Genomic DNA, 11,256 nt, shown 5'->3' with positions numbered 1-11,256 from the left:
CGAGCACTGAGAATATTTTTTAAAGTCCACGTTCATAAGCATTATTTTGCACATTTCTCCTAATATGTGCATTTGTGCCTAATATACACATTTCTGCAAGCCATTTCCCTAATATAACATTATTTACCCTAATATATGCATTTTTGTATGAATTTTTGAAGATCTGCATTGCAAAATTTGGAGAAGTTATTCAAAGGATAACTGGGTTTCAGTTCACATAGTGGTTCCAAAGTGTGGAATTAGTGATTTGAACTAATTTCTCCCTCATCCCTAATACAGAGAAGAACTAGTTGGATCAAGAAGATCAGTGGTGCAAGCTTCTGAATACTAACCCAGACCCAGGTCCCAATATTTATTTTTATTTATTTATTGCATTTATATCCCACCTTTTTTCCTCTTGCAAGGAACCCAAGGCAGCTTACATCCTCCTCCTCCTCCCCCTCCATTTTATCCTCACAACAACCACCCTGTGAGGTAGGTTGGGCTGAGAGTGTGTAACAGGCCCAAAGTCACCCAGTGAGCTTCCATGGCCGAGTGGGGACTAGAACCCGGATCTCCCAGGTCCCAGTCCAGCACTCTAGCCACTACACCACACTGGCTCTCAGTACAAACCCTGTCAGCAAGAACCCCAACAGAATTGTGACCCTCCAGGGGAATCTAGCTGAACCAGATTCCCTTGAGAAATCGGTGCCCTTTAGACTAGGGGCCTCATATTACCTGGTGCCTGCTCACCGCCACAGATGCCACACAAGGGAGGAGCTGTGTGAGAAGTGACCAAATGCTCGGCTGCAGGCCAAAGGACCCTTTAGGACTCTCTATTCTTCAAGTCGGGGAGGTAGTCTCAACCAGCCTTCTCCAACCTGTTGTCCTCTAGATGGTTTTGACTAAAATTCCCAGCATTCCTGACCATTGGCCATGCTGGCTGGAACTGATGGGGGTTGTAGTTCAAAACATCTGAAGGGCACCAGGTTAGGAAAGCTGGTCTAGACCAAGAAAGATACAAGGCCAAAGTTGAGGTCCAGTCCAAATTTGAGTAAGTTTACTTCTTGGAGCTCTTCAAGGTGCTGCAACTCCAGCCTGATCTTACCTGCCAGACTAAGTCACTCTGAGGCATCTGTCGTACCATGTGGGCTTTCACCTGTGGCCAGGACAGTGCATTTACTCTGTTTCTTATAATTGGGGTACCTACTCTAAAAGAGAGTTATTACTATGAAAAGATAGAAGTGGTAGCCTTTTCAAATTCATTTATCATACCTCAACTCTCATAAGATAGAACAGGTAAATAGTATCATTATCTCAGAATTTTATTTTACAGTGATGGTGGCTGGAAAAAAAAATCTTGCTCAAGGAACTCTGTTTCACTCAAGTCTAGCCAGACAGGAGTTAACAAGTTTAGGAGCATTCAGGGAGCAAACACATTTGCTTTACATTGAAGATTATGGAATCTAGGAAGGGAATCCAGTGGGGTGCTTATGCCCCACTGCTTCTTTTCCACCCCACTGATTCCCTTCTGCAGGCAGTGGGTCCTGCTGATTGCATTGCACAAGCAGGGCCCACAGCTTATGTGAGCTGTGCCAACCTGGCTCCTTCCAGCAATGAGCATTTCCACTTGTTTTGGGTTGCCCTGGAAGTGCTAAATTGCCATTGGTGGGATGGAAGAGAATTGAATGGGGGCATAAGCACCTTGTTGGATTCTAACCAATATTATATTTGCACATTTTGCATGGGCAGCATGGTGGCATCATGGTAGCATCAGAGATCAACTGAGCTGGAAAAATTTCAAAATTCAGTTCTGAAAACTATCTTGGGTACTTCTAGTGATATACAACCAACTGCATTAATAAGAACAGAAACTGGGCTTTACATATTCAGTTACTGGTACAAACTAATGTAGTTTTCAGCATATAGACATGTAAGTTTTGTTTAAATGAACAATGACAATTTAACTGTACTAAACCAATTTCTTGGTTTGTAAAACCTGTAAAATTGATTTAGATTCATGGCATCTTGTGTACAGAGATGCAATCTGCTAATAATGAGTTTAAAATGAGACTGAAGGGTAAGTTCATCTAACAGAATCTATCTGCAGTGATGATTTCTAACGTTGCACCTTGGTGTGCAATTATAATATTCCACCACAATTATGAAAAATAATTGGATGGCCTTAGTAAATTTCCTTTGAGAAAAGCATTTTTTAATTTTTTTTTACAGCAAATGCCCTCAGCTGGTTTATACAGAAGGTACAGCAATATCGCCTATAATCTGCAAAATTATACCTGGGGCTCTGTCTCATTATTTATTAGTTAGTTGCCCTATTACTGAAGAGGCTTACAATAAATGTTTCTGTCTTAAACATTGAGAGCACTGGTTGAATTTACAGAGAACTGATGATTTCTTGTGCTAATAGGGTAACACACAGAGTAGCCTTTGCAATGGCAATAGTAAAACAGCACCAATTGCATTTTGTCATCTGCCAAAGTGCTATTTGGACAAGTGACTGTGTATATCGTTAAAAGTGCGAATGCCTAAATATGGATATAATTGTACCATGGACATAATTGTAACTTCTATTATGTCTTCGCATATTTTATATGGTTTGCTGTCAAACAAATTAAACTGCAAAAATCAGGTGATGAATGATAAATGCTGGGTTATAGAGGGGTTGGGTCATTAGAACTGGAGTTATTAGAAGTCTCAGTGGGATACAATCTGGGTTCTTAATGGGAAAAATTAATTAATTTAGATATCTCAGAAGATGCACTGGTAAATATGTCCACAAAAGCACCAGATAATTAAAGAGAATAATGATAACATTTTGTTCTGCTGCTACTTTACTCCTCACAGGTTCAACAATAACAACAACAACAAAAGGAGTGTGTGTGGGGGGGGCGGGGTCAGTTTTTTCCTAGCTCACCCATCTGTAGCTTTGCATGCAAAAGGTGTCAGGTTCAGTCCTTAGCATCTCCAAATACAGCTATCCTGGAGAGCCCCTGATAGTCTGTGAAAGAATAACACTACAATAGACGGATCCTGTACGACTATTTCAATTGTAAGTTAGCATTTATTAATGTTTGTAAACTACAAGAATTATTAAACAAATACAACTATTTTGCAATAGCTTAATTTAGATTCTTGTTTCATTTTCCTTTAGTTTATGGTTTCTTCTAATTCTCTTTTAAAAGATGTCCCTTTTAAAGGCAGCAAATTGTCCTTTTATTGACTATCCTAAATGAAAGATAATATTTAATGAAAAGATAAAACAAAAAAGAACAGTTGTCAAAATTACCTTTCAAAATGCTTGTACCATGAGTTTTATAGCAAAGTTATCAACCTATGTCAAACAACCATCCTTTTATGTGAAGGAATTTATGTTTTTGGCAAGCATTATTAGAACACATGGTTCAGATCATTGTTTATAACAATATTAACTCAGTGCACAGAACCAGTGAACTTTCTGCATGATGGCCAAAGATATAATCTGGAAAATAATCACAATTAAGGGAGCCTTCCTTAAACAGTGCCTCTTACTCCAAGAATGATCCCTGGGCCTATCTGCAGATGTTGCTCATGGATGGTCCTGTGAAGCACAACTATCCAGGATTCCATCATGACCTCATGTCTCTCATCAACGAACAAGATGTGTGAAGAGCTCATTCCCAGTAAATGGCTTTCATGTGTGTTTATTTTTGGGAATCCCTCCAGGAGTCATCTCATGGATGAAACATGTTACAACAGGACTGGCCTTAAGACAAATGAAAAACATGACTTTGGCTGGCAGCCCTCAGCTCGGGACAAACGCATCAAAAGGATGGGGATTGCACAGATGCAGAGGAAGCTTTGACTCCCTGGTAGGGATGTACGAATCCCTCACCTGGCTCCATGCAGGGGCATCCGTGGTGGTGGGGAGGCGCTCCGTCCCTCCTCCTGGAATCCTCCCTGGCTGGCTCCGCTCTGTGGCGGCTCCGTGGAGCTGCCAGCCGGGGCCATCCGCAGCCGGAGTTCCGGCTGCGGCCGGGCTGCTGTGGCCATTTGCGTCCTTGCAAGCAGCTGTGATAGGCTATGTAAGTATTTACGTAGCCTATCACGGCAAAGAGCAGGGAAGCAAATGGCCGCTACGCCATTTGCACCCCTGCTTTTTGCCATGATAGGCTACGTAAGTATTTATGTAGCCTATCATGGTAAAGGCAGCCGTGCAAATGTGTCAGAGAATTCCGCCATGGATTTCAATGGATTTCAATCCCTCGGAATACGTGGCGGAACGGCCTCTTGCCCCCCGCCCACCTGTGAAATCCCCTGCGATGGAACTTACCTGGGGCGGATGCGGTGGCTCCGGTGGCAGGTGCTCTCCCAGCTGGCTGCGGATAGGCTGCTGTGGCCACCATTTGCGTCCTTGCAGCCGTGATAGGTTACGTAAGCACGTAGTGGTTGGCAGCATTAGTTCCATGATCGCTCAGCTGGGGACAGACACATCAAAAGGATGGGGATTGCACAGATGCAGAGGAAGCTTTGACTCCCTGGTAGGGATGTACGAATCCCTTACCTGGCTCCACGCAGGGGCATCAGCGGTGGGGGGGAGGCGCTCCATCCCCCCCCGGAATCCTCCCTGTTCGGCTCCGCTCCGTGGCGGCTCCATGGAGCTGCCGGCCGGGGCCATCCGCAGCCAGAGTTCTGGCCGCGTCTGGGCTGCTGCGGCCATTTGCATCCTTGCAAGCAGCTGTGATAGGCTAAGTAAGTATTTACGTAGCCTATCACGGCAAAGAGCAGGGAAGCAAATGGCCACTACGCCATTTGCACCCCTGGTTTTTGCCATGATAGGTTACGTAAGTATTTACGTAGTCTATTATGGTAAAGGCAGCCATGCAAATGTGTCAGGGAATTCCGCCACGGATTCCAGTGAGGCTGGATTCTTTAGAATGGCCTCTCGTCCCCCGCCCCCCTGCAAAATCCCCCCGTGATGGAATTTACCTGGGGTGGATGCAGCGGCGGCGGCAGCGGCTGCAGTGCTGGCAGTGGAGGATTGTCTCCCAGCCGGCCGCGGCTGGGCTGCTGAGGCCGCCATTTGCGTCCTTGCAGCCATGATAGGCTACATAAGTATTTACGTAGCCTATCTCGGTAAAGGCAGCCATGCAAATGTGTCAAAGAATTCCGTCACAGATTCCAGTGAGAATCCAGATTCCCCCAGAATCCATGGTGGAACGGCCTGCCACCCCCCTGCGAAATCCCCCCGCGACGGAACTTACCTGGGGCGGATGCGGTGGCAGCAGCGGCGGCTTCGGCAGCGGCTCCGGCAGCGTCTGCGGCTGGTCTCCCAGGTGGCCACGGATGGGCTGCTGCGGCCGCCATTTGTGTCCTTGCAGCCGTGATAGGCTACATAAGTATTTATGTAGCCTATCACGGTAAAGGCAGCCACACAAATGCCTGGCTACCATTTGCGTGGCTGCCTTTACCGTGATAGGCTACGTAAATACTTATGTAGCCTATCACAGCTGCAAGGACGCAAATGGTGGCCTCAGCAGCCCGTCCGCAGCCGGCTGGGAGGCCAGCTGCTGCCGGAGCTGCCGCCAGAGCCGCTGGCACCGCATCCACCCCAGATAAGTTCTGTTGCGGGGGAATTTCGCAGGGGGCGGGGGGAGGGAGGCCGTTCCGCCACGGATTCCGGGGGCCAGATTCTAAAGAATCCAGCCTCACTGGAATCTGTGGCGGAATTCTCTGACATCCCTATTCCCTGGCACCAAAAAAACCCAGAATAGCAATTGCTGGATGGGGTTGACTTCCAGTCAGAGCCAATGTCACCCTTGCAGCATTCTGTGGAGCCTCTGCGGGATGCTGTCTCAAACAGCTTTTTAAAAGGTTGAAAAACCTTTTCATCTCTCCCCTGGAATGGAATGAAAAAAGGAGGCAGGAGCAGCTCCGGATGAAGTTTCGGAAGAATAGCTCTTGCTGCATAGTAGCAGGGGGCTAGACTCTGGGGCTAGTCTGCCAGATCTTAATCATCGCTCAAAGCTGTGTTGAACCTCCTATCTAATTAGGAGAAATTAGGGCCGACGTGCTCCATTGTAGTTTATGGATTAAGAAACACCAACAATATTTGAGGAATGGATTAAGAAATATCTATAATATTTGAGGACCTGCAAGATCTGTTTGAAGAGAAGGATGACTACACCAAGGAGAAAAAAAAGATCTCCGCCTACCCCCCCACCCATATACACACACCTCCCTTGGCAAAGGCTCCGAGAAACGAAAATACAGAGGAGTTACTTGCTCTGATAAAAACTTTGTCCTTGCAATTTGCTAAACAGGCTAAGAGGTGGGATACAATCCAAAATTCCATGACTGCCCTGCAAGGGGCTGTGGATTTAATCAACACTGCTTGGCAAGAAATGGAGGCGAAGGTTAACGAGCTGCAAGGTCGGGTGGCAGGGAATGAGATTACGTCACAAGCTTCTTTCAACAATTTTTCTGTTAGAATTTCTCAACTGGAGGCTTTTGCACGCAAGACAAATGCACGTATGGTTGGTATTAAAGATTTACCTGCTGCTGTAAATTTGTCTACTTTTGTAGATAAGTTCCTGCATGAGATACTCCCTGTGCCATCTGATTATTCATTTGATATTGAGCAGGCATTCTGTGTGTCAAATGCCAAAGGGACTGGATATACAATTAAAGTCCAATTTGCAAGAATCTCCACAAAAAATTATATCCTACGTTTGGCAAGAGAGGGTGGAAACCTTTTTTGGAAACAAGATAAAGTTATGCTATTTCCGGATTACACCAAAGAAGTTGCTGATAAAAGAAGGCAATTTACCAAGGTGAAAAATATGGCAAAACAAATGAACATACAATATAACTTAAAATATCCTGCTACATTTTTAATTTTTTCTGAAGTTCAGATGAAGAAGTTTCTAAATCATGAAATGGCGGAGGCGTGGCTAAATGGGAAATTGTGTGAGATTTCTGTTCCAGCACCATGAACTGGATCTACAAATATGTTTTGCTAACTGGCTATGTTTAGTCTGGAAGATTTAGGTTAGGCCAGAGATTTTTCTTTTCTTTTCTCATTCCCCCTTCTCTCTTTTCTTTAAATCCTTTCTTTTTAAAAAGGATATGATATACTGTACTTAAATTTACTGTCTGAGGGTGTATAGAAATGTGCACACTCATTTATATATCTAGTACCAAATATATTAGTGATGGTTGTGAGGTTGATTTTAAGCTTTATTATTATTATATAACATTATAAAATATATTAGTGATTTGTTATTATTATTATTTATCCTTTTAAATTTTCTTCCTTTTTATTATTATTACTATCATTATTGGTTAGTAAGATTTTTGGCTGGTTAAATTGTTAAGTATTACTATTATATGTTAGCTGAAGGGCAATATATGGTTACTGGAAATGAATTGTAGGCCTGCTTCCTTTCTATAAGACTGATGATATGATATTGAAATGTAAGGTTGATTATTTATGCTGTATTGAATTGTAATATTGCTAGGGAGGTTAGAGAATTCCGCCACCACTCCAATGAGGCCGGATTAGAATCCAGCCCCCTGGAGTCCATGGTGGAACAGAGCAATCCCCCCCCTCCACCCCACAAAATTTCCCCGGGACAAACCCTACCTTTTCTCGGCTGTTCAGTCCATCCGCTGCCCTAGTCTGCGGCCGTGAAGGGCTGCCCCAGTCTGCGGCCACCATTTCCCTCCCTGCATTAGCTGTGATAGGCTACGTATGTATTTACGTAGCCTATCACGGCAAAGAGCAGAGATGCAAATAGCGTCTGCTACACCATTTGCATCCCTGCCTTTTGCCATGATAGGCTACGTAAATATATATGTAGCCTATCATGGCTAACGCAGGGATGAAAATGGCTGCCGCTACGCCATTTGCATCCCTGCGTTAGCTGTAATAGGCTGTGTATATATTTACGTAGCCTATCATGAAAAGAGCAGGGTCGCAAATGGCATAGCGGGCGCCATTTGCATCCCTGCCTTTTGCCATGATAGGATACGTAAATATACACATAGCCTATCACGGCTAACGCAGGGACGCAAATGGCGGCCGCTATGGCAGCTGCCATTTGCGGCCACAGCCTGGCAGCAGATGGAGGTCCTGCTGCGGGTGGCCCCAGTCGGCAGCTCTGCGGACTCGCCGCAGAGTGGAGCCGGCTGGGGAGGATTCCGGTGGGAGGGACTGATCGCCTCCCCCCCCCCACCGCGGACACCCCGTACCGGAATGGGGTGAGTAATCCATACACCCTTAAATATTGCCAATGTTATAGGTATAATTTTTAAGTAGAATTTGAAGGTTCTGTGTAATGGAGTTTAAATTTAATCCTTTTAAATAACTTTTTATATATTTTTCATGTTTTTTTCCCCTTCCTTCTCCTTCTTCTGTTTTCTTTTTTTTTTCTTTCTTTTTCTCTTTCATTATTGCTGTATTCAGTAATACAGCAGTATTCTTAAGAATACTGTATTATTGGGAAATTGTAGTTATTGATTAGGTTGTTGGTATTGTTTATTTCATTTATAAAGATAAAAAATAGAATAAAAAGTATTTTCAAAAGAAATAAAGAAAAGAAACCTAGAATAGCAAGCACAGAATGGATAATGCTAAGTAATAAAAGTGAGAGGTAGAGAACTATTGTGTCAAGATCTGTCAAGACTTGTTTGCACACTTGAGACTACAGTGGAGCACAAGAGGTGCAATGCTATCCACTTCAGGCTTTTGCCCTATTGGCTCCCCCTGGTCTAGGTATAAATGCCTCAAAGTTAAGTCTGTGCCAGTGCAATGGTTAATTTAAGCCTCATTTCTTGGTGCACAAACTTAGAATCATAGAATAGTAGGGTTGGAAGGGGCCTACAAGGCCATCGAGTCCATCTCCCTACTCAATGCAGGAATCTAAGTCAAAGCATCCCTGACAGATGGCTGTCCAGCTTCATCTTGAAGGCCTCCAGTGTGGGAGAGCCCACCACCTCCCTAGGTAATCGGTTACATTGTCGTATTGCTCTAACAATCAGGAAGTTTTTCCTGATGTTCAGCTGGAATCTGGCTTCCTGTAACTTGAGCCCATTATTCCGTGTCCTGCATTCTGGGATGATCGAGAAGAGATCCTGGCCTTCTTATCTGTGACAACCTTTCAAATCCTTGAAGAGCACTATCGTATCTTCCCTCAGTCTTCTCTTCTCAAGGCTAAACATGCCCAGGTCTTTCAGTCTCTCCTGAGAGGGCTTTGTTTCCACTCCCCTGATCATCTTCATTGCCCTCCTCTGAACCCTCTCCAGTTTGTCTGCATCCTTCTTAAAGTGTGGTGCCCAGAACTGGACACAGTACTCCAGATGAGGAAGTGCTGAGTAGATGGAAACTAGTGCTTCACGTGATTTGGAAGCAATACTCCTATCAATGCAACCCAAAATAGCACTTGCCTTTTTTGCAGCCACATCACATTGTTGGCTCATATTCAGCTTGTGATCGACAGCAATTCCAAGATCCTTCTTGCTTGTAGTATTGTTGATTCACTTCTTGAATATCCCTCCATGCCATTTGTTTTTCTGCTGCTTTCTGCATCATGTCATTTTCAGAAAGATGACATTGACACTGGCTGATTAATGGCCTGGTTTTTGACAGCCCCTTTCTGCAAGATGCCTTTGAACCCCAGACCAATAGTTCCTTGAGCTCCTTGGCAAAACTGGATCCGGATTCTTAGGCTTGTCTCTTTCTATGATCATCCATCTAGAACAAAAATGAAACCACGACTAATACTGAAGGTCCACATGCACATTTTAATTTTATCCTGCTATTAAGATGGTAGGCAACCATGCATTAAATATACATACATATATATATATATATATATATATATATATATATATATTCTTGGCCGCTTTTCAGAGCAGAAGCCCTTCCAAGGCGGTGACAGTAATAAAACCCATACAGTCTTAAAAAGCAATAAAACACAGTAAAAACAACGGTAAAACAGCAACAAAAACAGCAACATGCATTCTTAGGCTTCAAACATTGTGCAACATTGAGAAGTGACGTGCTTCAGGTAGCACCATGAGCTGGTATATAGATGAAGGCAGGAATTGGTGGCTGAATGAATGGCGTATCAAACCTCTTTAAAATGTTTGCCCTAGTAAAGGGTGGGCACCAATTTTGCTCTGTTTCAGAGAGCACTATGTCTTGGATCATCATTTCTGTCACTTACCTAGTTAGACAAATTGGTTCTTCCTTTTATTTAATATGCCCATCCCCAAGTGTACCAAAAATAAAAATAACAATCCAGTGTATTTTGCCTGGCTCCAAAGCTGTTGAATTTTAGGTGCCAGCTAGATCAAAACAGTTTTATTTTTTCATATTTTTTTTTAATGAACAGTGATATTGATTTATTTTTTTTTTACTGCTGCTACTGAAATTTATTATTGTTGTACTTTATTGTTATTTTGTTTTGCCTTATGTGGAGTTTCTGCTGTTTTGTTTGTATCTGTTATAATAAATTTAGGATGTTTATTTGTACTGCTTTATAATTAATTTGCAAGTGTGATTTTTTTTAATGGAAAGTTGGAGAATACATTTCTGAAATAAGTAATATAACATAAATTCGAATGATATAAATTTGTATAAAGATATAAACCCTTTTTTCAAGAAAATTTATGTTAGAAGAAGATTACTAGAATGTGCACGAGAATCCCCATCCCCTCCAATGTCCACATTTATTTAGCCCAAGCAGAGAAATCCAGACCTGGCCTGATGGGAAGATGTGCCTCTGAGCCACTGTTGTATCCCAAGTCCTGCCAGAACACAAGCATCCAGGGGTGATGAGTTTTCACTGTCTTTCTTTCTGGAGCCAGGTCACTTTAGGGGAAATACCTTCGCCAGCCTGAGACTGGTGCAGGCTGAGGGCCCAATCCTAGGGTCTCACTGGAGAGTACTGCATCCAAAGCCACCACCTCTACGCCTGCTACACACCCCAAATGGCCTGAGGGGTAGCTGTGTTAGTCTTCAAGGTTCCACAGACCCTTTGTTGTTTTTGGTGCTAACACACTTATTTATTCACATTTATTCAGACTAACACATTTATTTATTCTGGCATAAGTTTTCATGGACACTGTCCACTTCATCAGATGCCCTGTTTTGGGGCCTTCTGCTGACTACCACCACTGGGAACACTGTTGGTTGTAGCCTTTTGTCTGCAGAGTTTTCCATGAGGATGACTGGGGCCTCAGGGTGTTAGAGCCCCTATGCACATGGAGTTCAGC

This window comes from Heloderma suspectum, chromosome 4 (genome assembly GCF_057233095.1).
Source record: "Heloderma suspectum isolate Gila_16-S chromosome 4, 16-S_ref, whole genome shotgun sequence".
NCBI lineage: Eukaryota > Metazoa > Chordata > Lepidosauria > Squamata > Helodermatidae > Heloderma > Heloderma suspectum.
The sequence above is the reverse complement of the archived record's forward strand: the minus strand, read 5'-3'. Positions refer to the sequence as shown.